At 38.4% G+C, this 14,396-nt stretch overlaps 1 long non-coding RNA gene across 4 annotated transcripts; it reads left to right on the top strand.

The window, feature by feature from the left end:
• Positions 1 to 11,934: 11,934 nt before the first annotated feature.
• Positions 11,935 to 14,396, top strand: LOC133741103 (uncharacterized). 4 transcript variants are annotated; one of them, XR_009861606.1, is made up of 5 exons: positions 11,935 to 12,344; positions 12,521 to 12,737; positions 12,843 to 12,888; positions 13,966 to 14,072; positions 14,221 to 14,396. It is a non-coding gene; the product is annotated as an uncharacterized LOC133741103 (long non-coding RNA). The 4 variants fall into 4 exon arrangements; XR_009861605.1 differs by having other exon boundaries at positions 13,975 to 14,072; positions 14,221 to 14,395; XR_009861604.1 differs by having other exon boundaries at positions 13,966 to 14,396.

Below are 14,396 nucleotides of genomic sequence, written 5' to 3'. Positions count from 1 at the left end.
CATTTTGCAAACGACACAACATGGTTGTTCGTGATTACTATCTCTTTGGTTTCTATAATCACTAGCAGTGGATGGATGTTGACAGTTGACACTATGCGCATAGTTCACAGCCATGAGTAAGGTTTATATATTATAATTTAAACTTTAGAGTTCCTTGTGTTTTTAGGATCTCTATCGGTCCTATATGTAGTGGATCTTTATGGAGGACAAAGTAGGCCATGGCCCCCGACCCCCCTAACGTTTATGAGTTTTCTCCACAATCCATATATATAGTACATGAATCATTATAATAGTAAAAAAATTTATATATATGTGGCCCTCGCAATCTATTCAACAAGGGAGCTTCTATTCATACCTCTAAATTTGGCATTTGGACCTCCCTACTTAATAGACCTCCAACTTATTTTTACAAATAACCAATTTGCTATCTACACCTCTCTAATTTTCCTATAATGCCCATCGTCCAATAAAATCAATAAAAGACCTTTTTTTTTTTTTTTATATTCTATTCATACTTTAAAAAATCAGTAGTTGGATTTCCTTCAGTTTTTGAAGATTTGGAATTGCAGCAATTTTTTTTGTTTTTTTTGGAAGTTCATCCTCCATATACGAGTAACAGAGGTGCTAGCATTTTTTCAATGAATTGTCGACTCTTGGTTATCGTAGGCAACAATACCATGTTTGCTCATCATCTCGTATAAATATGTTTTCCAAGTATTATTTTCATTGCATTTAGGTGCCATTGTCCCTAAACTAATTCTCTCCTACTTGTTTCCATAGAAGCTTGAAATGAACATGCATGGTCCTTTTGTTTTAGATATGTATGGGATAGTGGAGGAAATTACAATAATCAACCATGAGTCTAGTGCATTCTCCATAGATTTATATCAGATGGTCGAATTTTTCATCATATCTATAGAATAGTTCCACATAAAATTGCTCTGCACTAATGATGTGCGGGAAGATCTTGTAGACAACTACCCATTGCTGCGTTTGTCATATAGATGCGCTGGAGTACTGCTTTTTGTCACCGCTCGTTCACATATTTGATTGCATTCAGAATGAGTAGGGCTTCATCAACTGAGGTGTCTTTGTATTTCCCATTTTCTCTCCTTTTTTTTTTTTTTTTTTTTTTTAGAGCACAGTGATAGATCTTGTATATTGTCACCTATGTGAGCAAGGAAGTCTGTCACTTTACGAAGACAAAGTCAAATTCAAAAAATTTTGACTTCAACGTTAAATAACATTTGGCGATATATATTTTAGGGTTTACATTGGAGGAGAAAATTTTTCCCAAGTTGAAGACTATTACTGTTCGTAGAGATAAGAAGAGATTTTTTTTTTCTTTTCCTTATTTGTGTCTTTATTGGTAATTTGACATAAGTTGACAAAGTCAACTATTACTCGGAAAAAGTGAGAGGTCTAAATACCAATTTTGGAGGTATGAATAGAAGCTCCCATTCAACAATCAATTTTTAAAGATAAATTTTGATGAATAACCTATTTTAGACCTTTAAATTGATTTTTGACCTTATTTTATCATATAGTTAAAAAATGACCATAAGAAAGGATCAAAAGTCTTAACTACCCAAAGCACTAAAATTGGATAAAATTATCTCACTTACCCTAGCAACAGATTTTTATTCCCACAAACCCAAATCAAACAGAAATGACAAATATGCCCTCAGCTTAATTAAGAAACTACAACCACTGCCACCCACTCATCTCTCTCTCTCATCCCTATCTTTCTTTCCTCCAGCGCTCTCTCTCTCCTCCGGCCATGTCTCTCTCTCCTCCAGCCATGTCTCTCTCTCCTCCGACATGTCTTTCTCTTCTCCACGCCATCGTCGAGGCTCGAAGGGTACCAGAATGGCAGGAAAACGACTGGATAACCTGGAGTCGATTCTCGACGACGCTCCCGGCTCTACTCCGATCGTTTTGCAGAACCACCCGCCGCTCCGATCATTTTGCAGAGCAACCACTCGTCATTACTGCTTCGATCGACCTCGTCGACGACGCAGAACCACCAGTCGCCATCGTTTTGCAGAACCCGATCCGGCGGAGGTGCAGCCCAGAAGCCGGCGATCGTCGTGAGGCGGCGCCATGGATCGTGCCACTGGCGGCAACTTCGTGTAGCTCAGAGTCGTGCAACTCCGGTAAGACAGCTTCAAGACAACTCCGATCCCGGGTCTGCAACCGGAATGAGAAGGGGAGGTGGGTGCCCAGATCATTTTTTTGGGTGCCCAAATCAGATTTTTTTTTTTTAAAGTAATGGAACAGAAGAAAAGAAAAAAAAAAGTTTTGAATGTCTATTGGAGGGCAATAGACGTTTTGAATTGATATAATCTCTTCATTTTTTTTCTTTAATCAAATTTTTATTTGTCTAATTTTAGGAAGATTAGTTCCCATTATTTTAATCGAAAGTTCTATTGGGGGGCAATAGACGTCTATTGTGAAGGGCAAATGTATCTCAACCACTTGTATTAAATTTAAAATATAAAATTATAACAACTTAAAACTATGTATTTATTTTTAGCCGTCAGATTCACTTGTCCTTCATAGTCCCTTAAAAATTGTCTCTTAAATGAACAAGAAAGGCTTGTTCAATACATATATTGTACATAATTAATCAGCTCATTGCAAAAGGATGATAAACTTCTCTTTTTTTTTTTTTTGAGTTCTTGTGGAATTGGTTGCATGATTATTGAAAAGGTAAGTTGCATAAGGATTAGCGTATGTGACAACATGCTAGAACGGTTAAGTTATGAAGATAATTTGCGCGAGGAAATAGTTCGCAGAAATGCATAAAAAATCTGGTAAAGAAATGTAATGGATTATGGATGTGACACAATATAAGAAACGAATGCAATTAAACCTTTGACGTTTAATGTTGTAAGCAATCACAAGGACCTAGCTTCATAAACTAATCACAACTACGATGCCATCTTTAAGTTCACAATCATTGTGATGAAGGAATGATGGAAATTTGATACTGAATACACATTAATGGCACGTTTACTTACTTGGAATGGAAAATAATCATGAATCGGAGACAAGTGGAATGGGAGAAGAAAGGAATCGGTATTGATTCCGGAGGAATGATTCCTAAACTCATCTCCCCCCTTCGTAATCGAATTCCTGAGTATTCAGGAATCGATTCCTGATAAATAGGTGGGACCTACACCAATTCCCATTCTTTCATGTGTTAGTAAACACATGAATTCTTTTACCTGGAATCATTCCGATTCCTTTATGTGTTAGTAAACAAATGGGTATTTTTACTCCGTAATCATTCCATTACATTTCATTCCATTCCAAGTAAGTAAACGTGCCCTAAGATTAATGAAATTTTCAATTGAATGAGGTATCAAATACCGTCGTTTGGGACCTTGTGAATAGTATGCTTTTCAATTTACGATAAAATGGAAGATCAAGAATACAATTCATATAGTATACATACATGAATACTAACCATATAATATTTATTTTGCGTTCATTGTAATCTTCTATTGTGGCCAAGCAGGACAAAAATTTACAAATTAATTGGTGAAATGTTGGAGGAAATTAATAACTAGTTTTAATCGTTGATGCTTACAACATTATAACTAATGAGTACAAAAATTAGGTCATCAAGATGTCTAAGAGATTTTGAATGCATATGTGTTGTTTATATGAGTATATATTCTATATCAATTATCTCGATGGCAAAGCCAACTAAAAAGCTTATTCTAACGCAGTGAAATTTGAAGATAAAAGATTTGTCTATAGACTCGAAATATTGTTGCTAGTTTGACAAAAATATTGTTTATGTTCAAGTAAATCCAGAATATGTGTCTGGCCTCTAGGTTACTTGACTTAGTTGTAATAGGGTTTTGAATTAGAGATATTCTTGGAGATATTCATAGATATCTGATTAATTGTACGATTATCTTTCCTTGTACATCTCTGATTCTATGTCTTGTAATCCTCTATATAAAGAGGTCCCTATTATCAATGAAAGTACGACTCAATTCTTTCCCAGCTTCAGTTTTATCTCCCAATTTCAGTTTTCCTTAAACACGTTATCAGCACGAAGCCCTAACCCTGAAATCCCAAAAACCCTAGCCACCGCCGACGCCTCCGTTGCCCATAGCCCGTGCTAGCCTCTCCACTGCCCGTGCACCCTCGTTGCCCCTGCGCATCAAGGACCCCTCAGCCCCTCAACCCTCGGCAGCAGCTCCGCACGCAATCTGCTTCGCAATCTGCAGCAACTAGGATTGAAGCAGCTTCTGCAATGTCGTAACCAAGATTGAAGTTCGAATGCACGTAACCAGGCGAAGTTTGACTGTACGTAACTAGGATTGAAGCAGCCTCTGCAATCCCGTAACCAGGATTGAAGTTCGACTGCACGTAACCAGGATTGAAGCAGCCTCTGCAATCCCGTAACCAAGATTAAAGTTCAACTGCACGTAACCAAGATTGAAGTTCTACTGCACATAATTAGGATTGAAGCAGCTTCTGCAATCCCGGACAAGGATCGAAAGCTCGTCTGCAATCCTACAACAAGGATCAAAGGCACACTGCAACCCTAAGAGGTATGTTTTACTAAAATTTCCCGTTTTTGAGTTTTTTCAATTTCTCTTCTTCTCTCGGGGACTTGTAACCTCTTTTTTTCTACCCCCCTTTCTTCATCATAGAAGAGACCTAATTAAGCCGAACTGTGGGGGCTCGTGCTCAGTCCAAGCTTGGAGCTCGTTGAGATCTCCAAACTTAGAGTTTGTAGAGAATTTATGATTGACCACTTATGTCGTTGTTTCGATCTAATCCAATACTTCTTGGAAGCGATTACGCTCAGAAATTTTATATGTTTTCGTGGTAGCTTTTTCCGCACCGAAACTAACCCATTTTCTTGTTCTCTTTCAGGATGAGTAACCTGAACAAATTGGACTTTGCTCCATTGGGAACAATTGGCTCTGGATATCACAGGTGGGTTCGTGATATCTGCCAGCATCTCAAGGCCGATGGAATCCCGGATACGATTCTCGAGCCTAGCCAGGACGTGCTAACTGTTGCTCAAGCTTTGGAAGAAAATAGAGCAGCCTTAGAGGCAAATAAGGCGAAAGCCATCATCCTAATGACTCGTCATATGGATGATTTGCTCCAGTACGAGTGTATGAATGAAGAAGATCCCAGAATATTGTGGGTCTCACTCGACGAAAGATTTGGTAACGTCCGTGACTCCCTGCTTCCTGACCTAGAAGTGAGATGGCATAGCCTCCGCTTCTGTGATTTCAAGTCAGTTCTTGACTACAACTCGGAAGCACTTCGCATTAAATCCTTAATGGAATTCTGTGGTAAAGAGATAACAGATGCGATTTTGATTGAGAAGACTCTCTCTACCTTCCTTGTCTCTGCATTGATGATTGCTAAGAACTATCGAATCGATGTTACTGCAGGACGGATCACAAGGTTTCATGAGCTTATTGGAGCTATGAATATCGATGAAAAGCATGACAACATCCTTGTGAAGAACTATAATTCGAGATCCGTGGAAACAGAGCATATTCCGGAGTCCAATTATAGTCGCGCCCCTAAGAGAGGGCACCAAGAGCGAAACCCTAATCTTAGGGATACTTCTGGACATTCCGGTCCATATAATCGCTCTACTAAGGAAGGTAACCGCCAAAATAGGCGAACACGGAACCAAAGAGGTCAACGTGGAAAGAGAGAGGGAGGCAACGCCTCTGGCCATGTTGGTTGCCCCACCAACACTAAGAGTCATTTAAATAACGCTTTCAAAGCGCCTCAATCAATGGAGTCTGAGCAAAGAGATGTATGTTCTCGATGTGGAGTATCCGGTCATTGGGCACACATTTGTAGAGCTCGTTAAGAAATTGTCACCGCCTATAATGAATATTGTGAAGCAAGAGAAGCTCACTATGTGGAATAAGATGATCTAGAGTGAAGGGTTGAAGACTACAAATCTGGCTGGGATCAATAGATTGCCAATTCTGTTTAAGTCTTTATTTTTCCAAGAGATGTAATAGGGAATTGCCATATACTTTGTAGTAAATGCCATTGGTTTAGTTTTCTTCACATAGGCTCATCCAAAATGAGTATGATGTCTAGGAAGGTTTTGAGATAAGTGGTACTTAAGCGAGCCTTGCTCCACCGATATCTCTCTACTCACCTGGTCATATTTATTTTGGAGTTACCGAAAGAAGTCAAACGACTACCTTTGTTTTGCATTAGCTAGCATTTGGATTAGATTCTCTTAATAGTTAAGAAACAATGATGTACTCCATTGGCTTATGAATAAAATTTTGAGTTCTTTTCATGACTCCACTTTGATTCTGAGCATATTACTTTGTGACTATGATGGCTGGGCCATCAGTATTAGTTCAAGGACATGGAATAGCCCAAGTTCCCTTTGTCAAATGGCACCTTGATTAATGTCGCAAAAGCTCTTTACGCTCCTACGGCCAAACACACCCTATTGAGCTATTCAAGCCAATGGATTCCATGCGAAAACGCATGTAGAGAATGGAAATGAGTTCCTTTGCAATACCTCTAATGATTGCGAACAAAGGCGTGTCTTAGAGAAGTTAATGTGTCTCTCTAGTAGACTATATGTCACTATTTGAGCTATTAAATCCAATAAAGTCATGAGAGAAGATCTCTTGGATTTAGACACATATTGGCTTTGTCACGACATGATAGGTCATCCTGGTCATGAGATGATGATCCGTCTACTAAAGACTTCACACGGATATCCATTCTCTCGAGCAAAACGAAGCATGAATCAAAAGTTTATTCCTGGACTAAGTGTGACCGCCGCCGCTGCCTCTAGTACAGTACTTATCCATGACGCCATGGATGGCGTCCATCATGGTGATGGCGCCCTCGGTGATGCTGCAATCACCAACTTTGCTTTAAATAGTGTTTCAAACGCTCAGGCCCAACCAAAATCCTCATTGGTTGCTTCTAAAGCCTTTCACTCATTTTACAAAGCCTGTTCTTTAGGGAAATTAGGACTGAGACCGTCCTATGCAAAGGATATGAAAATACTCATTCTGTTCTTACATAGAATCCATGGGGATTCTGTGGACTGATTCAACCAACTTGCGGACGCTTAAATATTTCATGATGTTGGTTGATACGCAAACACGCTGGTCACGTGTTATGCCATTGTCCACCCGTAAATGCTACTTATGCTACACTCCTAGCAAATATTATATGACAACGGACTCACTCCCCGGATCATCCTATTTAGTCAATTGGATTTGACATTGCTAGAGAGTTTACATCGAAGACTTTCGATGGTTATTGCATATCACTGGGACTGATGTTGGACATCATATTCTCATGTACACACCCAAATGGTCTCGCAGAAATGACTATGATGGTAGTCTGGACATTAGTAATGCACACCCATCTCCTTATATCCGCTTGGGGTGATGCAATATCACATGCAGCTATGCTAATTCGTCTACAACCCACCGCCACTCAATCTACCTCTGCGTTGCAGCTAGTGCCTAGGTACAAGTATCGTACTTACGCATATTTGAGTGTGCCATTTATGTGCCAATTGCGCCGCCACAACACTCTATGATGGGTCCTTACAGACGAATGGGCAACTACGTTGGATTTGAGATTCCAACAATCGTCCGCCACTTAATGCCCTTGCTAGGCGATCTCTTTACCGCATGTCTTGCGGATTGTCACTTTGATGAGACAGTCTTCTCGTCGTTAGGGGGAGATAAGAACACGAATGTTCAGCAGAACGATAGGAATTGTCGTGGCCTGTCCCCACTAGTCTCATCTTGATCTCTGTTAAAGTGATGAGATCACACATATCTGCTGCAAATATACCTACAAGGAAGGACGTCCCCATGAGAGGACGTAGCGCCACCCTACACGGAGGTAGGCATGGCGCCAACGCCAAAGAGAGTGGCACTTTGGCGTTATAGGCCATGGCCCCAGCTAGGATGCATGGGAGGCTCGTGGGTTCGAAGGATACTTTGACACATTCCAATCCTTTGATCATCAACACTCAAAATCCATCTCATGATTAATTGTACGCTTATCTTTCCTTGTACAACTCTGATTCTATGTCTTGTAATCCTCTATATAAAGAGGTCCCTATTATCAATGAAAGTACGACTCTTTTCAGTTTTCCTTAAACAGTTTAAAGACTAGTGACATAGGATTAATCACTGTGTACGAATTATATTAATATTTGTTTTCCGAAAAAGAGAATCGTTGCAAGATTTACAATTGATTAAATTTTCTCTAAAACTGACCCTGTACGCACATTGACCTCCTACAATGTTGGGGTCTTAGGTTAATTAAAGTTTTTCCTTTTTACCATTTCTACCTCTATCAATATTTTTTCTGTCACTGAGGATTACTTAAGACCCAATTTTAGTTCCAGTCCGCCGGATACTAAAACGAAGACGGAATACTTAATTAAGTTACACCAAGCACTTAATTGGGTTACCAAATATCTAATTAACAATGCCAATCATACCAGAGATGCGAAAAGTTTGACAAGGTAGGGATTCTACAGAAGGGTTCGATCGATCATTAACCTGGAACCATTTTGCCACAGTAACTTTCAATTAATGGATTCTCAATATACAAATATACTGCATGGATAAGAGGTTTGTAATGGCCAATTAGCCACATTGCAGGCTGAATTAGGTTGGAAAAGAGAGGAGGACGTACTGCCTTATGTAAGTTAATTACTGACATTTCCAACAGACTATTTATTTCAAAATAAATTTAAAATTTAGCTAATTTTATGATAAAATTTTACTTTAGTAGAATACTTAAACAAAAATTAAATTTAACTTTTGTTAAATTCTCTAGCTGTATTTAGCTAGACATGAGAGAAAATTTAACTAAATCTCAAATTCTCCAACATTCAAATTAATTTAATTTGAGATTTAGATTACTTTTTTTGATAATTAAGAAGGATGTCAACTCTTTATTGAAATAGGGGAAATTACATGATACTCAATTCCTGACTAGCACTTGAAGCATAAGCTGCCATTAAATGTGCAGCATTGTTAGCGTTGCGTTGAACATGAGCAATCTTCACAACCTTGTAGTTAAGAACTCCACCAGTTTGTCATAAATTCTACCCAAAACAGAACAGTTTGGTCCAGTAGGAGCAATTAATTGGCGTTGTAACACCAAAACATCCGTCTCCACAATCACAGGGTAGCAAGAGCTACCCTCAATATAGTCAAAGACCATCTAACATGCTAGTACTTCAGCATGTTCAGGTGAAAGCAAATTATCAACAGGTCTTCCACCTCCTGCCAACATCTTTGTAACACCCCGTACCCGAAATGAATTTACCACAACCCAGAATTTCACCAAGTTTACCTCTGATCAGGCGCGTTCAACAAAATCTCGCTTCTCTTGCATGTCGCCTTCGAGTTGAAAAGGAGGGATTGTGTACCTCAACGTTTCCTCAACAACCCATGGCTTAGCTGACGAGCTCTTTACGAGAACCACAGAGATGGTGATGCCCGTCTTGGTGTAATCGTTGATGTAAAGAAAGTTTCGTGCAACTGTACAAGAGAAGAGGGGGGGAGGGCGAGAGAGAGAGATCTTTTTCGAGAGGGTTCCAAAGAGACCCAGAGATAGGGACCTGGCCCCCAAGCTTCATAAGTCACCAATATATTAATACCAATTTTCACAAAATATCAATTATGCCCTCAACCGACCTAATTATTATCACTTCTACCTAGGGCTGCCACTTGGTTTGGTAATTACCAAACCGACCGAATACCAACCGATGTTTTAGGTTCAGTAAACCGATTTTTTGGTAACCGAGACCGATAAAACCGAAATCGAAAATTACCGAAAAAGTTGGTTTGGTTTTGGTAAATACCGAATCTACCGATTATCTAAATATTAGATTTATATACTACAGTTTTCAATACACATACATGTATATTAAGAAATAAACATAAAAACTTTTATAATAGTATGAACATTACTACATTAATAGTATATGTATTTTAAGTAACCTAGTCAAAGATGGTTAAATAACCTAGTTTTATTGAAAATTGCTAAAAGTTGATGTCATATATACAAAAGAAAGCTATAATTAGTAGATGAATACAAAGTTTATGACTATAAAATTCAAAAACCTAGTTTTGTTCATTCTAATTTATATTATAAAAAAATTAGTTGTTCTAAAGTTGGTAATACCGAAAACTGAAATACCGAATTTGGTAGATATAATTAAAAACCGAAAATTTTGGTTGGTAATTGGTAGCTCAGTTTTGAAACCGAAAGCTTTGGTTTTGGAGTTGGTAATACCTATTAACCGATTCGAACCGACCGAGTGACAGCCCTACTTCTACCATGCATAGTTTTGCTAATCCAATTGTTTTCCTTAGGCTGAAAATATGAAGCCCAAGTTAAAAATAAATACGAGCCCAACGAAAAAATTTGGTATATGAACTTTTAGTCCATATAAATATATATATTTAAAAAAAATCATCCCAAGTAAAGAGAATATTTCTTCTATTTTACAAAGTTAAGGGTATTACAATCTTGCCTTCAAAATCACGTACGAACCACAAATCCAATACCACCCTTCCTAGAGCTCGGATTGAAAGAGCCATCAAAATTGATTTTAAGAAAACCCACAGGAGGACAGTTCCACTTCTAAACTCTTGCATTTCGATCACTGCCAGCCTTGGTATTTGGAAAACGGAAGTCAGCCAGTCGTGACATAGACCTGATGATCACGTCACTTGCCAAATCTTGCTTATTCTCCCAAACTTGATTGTTTCTCTCTTTCCACACCCCCTAAAGTAAGTAGAGCAGTTCTCCAATACGTTGAGAAGACAAGTTCTTCATAGAGTAATCTAACCAACTAACCACATCCACAGTTCCAGCAACATATGAGTAGCATACATGGTGTACATACCTCCAACAATATGGAGGATTTGCTACATCACCAAGCATAAGTAACACCCTCTTTGGGGGACCCACAAGCCATGGTGAGATCCAACCGCGACATGCATCCCGTAGCTCGATGTTCAAGCTACGCCACGGTAGTCGGAAGCGGTCAATACCTCGCCGGGAAGCCACATTCCCGGCCTTGCCAAGTTGCCTCCATAATAAGCCTTTCTAGACTAGAATGGGACTTCTTGTCCCACATTCACTATGCCAAAATCCTTATCACGCTACACTTTTTAGACAACGGAAAAAAAATTTCGTCATGTGATCACTGAAACTGCTTCACACAACAGGTTTAATGAGATTTAGTTGTATAAGGAGGTTATAAATCAATTTTTTTTGGGTCCAAGATTATTGTACAATAGTTATAAGGATTTGTCTGTTGTCTGAATGAAAAAAAAATTTCCCCCTCACCTTGCTCAAATTTGGGTCGAAATTTTGACTCACTTTGCACAACAGTATAGTTGTATATGTTGTATGAGAGTAAGTTGCAAAATAACATACAACACATTTTTTTTGTTTTCGTTGTGCAAGTTTGGAAGAAAATCAGATGTACCCCAAAATGTGAGTGAGTAGCACCAAAAAGGCCAATATTTGATTGAAATGCTGGTACACGATTGTAAGCTCCTACAACGGAATGGCTTATTTTTGTTGTGTGAATGTGCGATGGTAATCCTAGGCGGGAGAAATGAGTTTGTGATTTGCACTAGGCGGGAGAAATGGCTCATCCAAAATGGCATTCATTCCCACCCCCGAATGAGCAAATTTAGCTTCAATGGTTTGTTATGCTTGCAAGCTCCTACAACATAATGAACTATTTCTGTTGTGTGAATGAGAAATGCCTAGCCTAAGCGCCAAAACTGGCATTTTGATTGCACAAGCAGGAAATTTTCATCTTTTGTTCCTTCAGCTATGTAGCAATTCAGACAACGTAAATGTATCTATACGTTGTCTGACTACTGAGGTTAATGCCTTAGACAACTGAGGGCACACTTAAACAAAGTTAGTGCCTTAGTTGTTTTTCATGTCTGAGAGAAAAACCCCAAGCTTTTCTTCACTTCGAGCAAAACCTGGAGCTCTGCTCACCATCTTCTCAAAACATTTAGCCATCACAAATCACCATCTTTTAAGTCTGGATTATGGTTCTACTCGATTAGAGTTCGATTTGGGGGTTTTTCGTTCTGCTGAAAATGGGGATTGGGTTCTCACAAATCGAGTTGGGTTCAACTCGATTAGGGTTCGAGTTGGGTTCGATTTAGGGATTCTTCGTTCTACTGAAAAGGGATTGAGTTATCACCAATCGAGTTGGGTTTGAGTTAAAGGAGGAGGAAAGGGTGTTTTCACGGGTTTAGGGATTGGTGCTCAAATCCATTTGATTGGTGAGTTAAATTTGAGATTTCACTGCTCTTATTCATTGTCTTTATTCTTTTGGTGCTCAAATCCACTTCGGGTTTTAAATTTTGAGGAGAAGTTCATTGTCTTTGTTCTTTTGGTGCTCAAGAGCATTTGATTGGCTCAAGTTTATAACCACTTGCTTGTTGTTGGTGGTGCTCAGGTTTTACTCCGTCTGGGTTGGAAGAGCATTCGTTCTACTGAAAGTTAGGGTTATTAGATTTGGGGGTTTGACGAGTGGTAAACTGAAAGCAGAGGAGGCACCCAAGAACATTGAGCACCAAATCGAAGGGACCCAGAATGATACGCTCCATTATGGTCTTAATAGAGTCAAAAGCAACCTTGTTGGCTTTCACCCAGTCGAATCTGCTCACCAATTGGTACTAGTTTCCTCTTCTCTTTCTCCATGTGTTTGGGTTTGTTCAAATTGAAGATATGTGGTTGATTCTCTAGGATTTTAAGCTTATTTATTTGCTGGGTTTCAGGCGTAGAAGATGCAAGAGGAGATGGAAAGGAGAATCTTGGCTTGCGGTATGAGTCCTTTTAAAAAAAAAAAAAAAACAAATTTTGACCAGTCTTTATGGATTGTTGTGGCGATTTAGTTTTATTTTTTTGATTTAATAGGGTATTTTTTGTTAAGCCCGGTTGTGTATTAAACCTAGTTATGTGATTAATGGTTGATGGCATATGGATTAAATGGGCTAGATCAATTTATTGTGATTTTTTTTTTTTTGAAAATCAATTTATTGTGATTTTCTAGTCCCAGAAAATCACTTCTTTACTGTGTGAGGTTGCTTTGTTTTACTCAAGGAAACCACCAACTCCATATCAGTTGAGATGCTTTGTTTTATATAGGGCTAAATACTGGTTACTACCCTATGGTTTAGGTCCAAAATCAATTCAGTCCCTGGACTTCTAATTTCATCAAAAACACCCATGTACTTTCAATTTTGATCTAATATGTCCAATTCGTTAATATTCTGCTATGGATTCAACTTATAGTTGGATTATTTGATGAAAAACTTTTTATTTGATAGATTTCTAATAGTGAGACCCACTCCTAAATTGACTATGCATGCCACCTCAATACCACATCATAAAACATAGGCCATATATGAGCCACGTCAACAAGTTAAATAACTTAAGTATCGGAAGACTAACAAATTGGACCTATTATATCAAAATTGAAACTGCAGGGGTGTTTTTGATAAAATTAGAAGTTCAGGGACTGAATTGATTTTGGACCTAACCACAGGGTAGTAACCAGTATTTAGCCCTTTTATATATATGAGAAAGAGCTTTCATGTATTCAGTGTGCTTAACTATTAGTTTTATTATATATCTGGTCTTTAGTTAGACAATTGGGAAACATTTCATTGAGTTTTTGTGCAATACAAAAAGTGTTCCCTGGGTTTAGTTCTATGCCTAGATATTATAATGCTTGCATCTTTTCGTTACAAAAGTTGAGTATGTATATTACTTTGTTGTAAAGTATTGGTGTAATTATTCCACTTTTGTAGTTGTATTCCCTGATATTGTACTGCCAATTAATACTATTTTCTGTAAAGTGGAGTGACATTTGAGTCCTTATTTGTTTGTTCTTTGAAGTGGTTGCAGATTTTATAGGCCTACTGGAGCCATACCTTCTTCAATGTTAGGATTGGAGACTCTAACATGAGACTTGGATTACTTTGGTCCTTAAAATTACATGAATGGTAAGTTAACTTTGATGGTCTTTTCCATGTCATGAAACATTCTCAGAATCTCTCCGGATATGTACAACATTCTAGTAGTTTATTACAAGGCTCACATACAATTAAGACAAAAGGAACAGATTCTTTGTTGGTCTTTAATTACCTGCAGATTACAAATAACATGCTTTGTTGGTCAGTAGCACATTTCAGTACCCATTTCACTTTCCTGATCGACACGAATGAAGAAGAAACTCAAATTTTCAATGGTTGCAAATTTCAGAGGCCTACTGGAGCCATACATTCTTCAATGCAGGTATTCCAACTCATATATGTTGGAATTCTCAC

The sequence above is a fragment of the Rosa rugosa genome, chromosome 3 (genome assembly GCF_958449725.1).
Source record: "Rosa rugosa chromosome 3, drRosRugo1.1, whole genome shotgun sequence".
Taxonomy (NCBI): domain Eukaryota; kingdom Viridiplantae; phylum Streptophyta; class Magnoliopsida; order Rosales; family Rosaceae; genus Rosa; species Rosa rugosa.
Note: the sequence above shows the minus strand (reverse complement) of the source record. Positions and strands in the feature narration are given on the sequence as shown.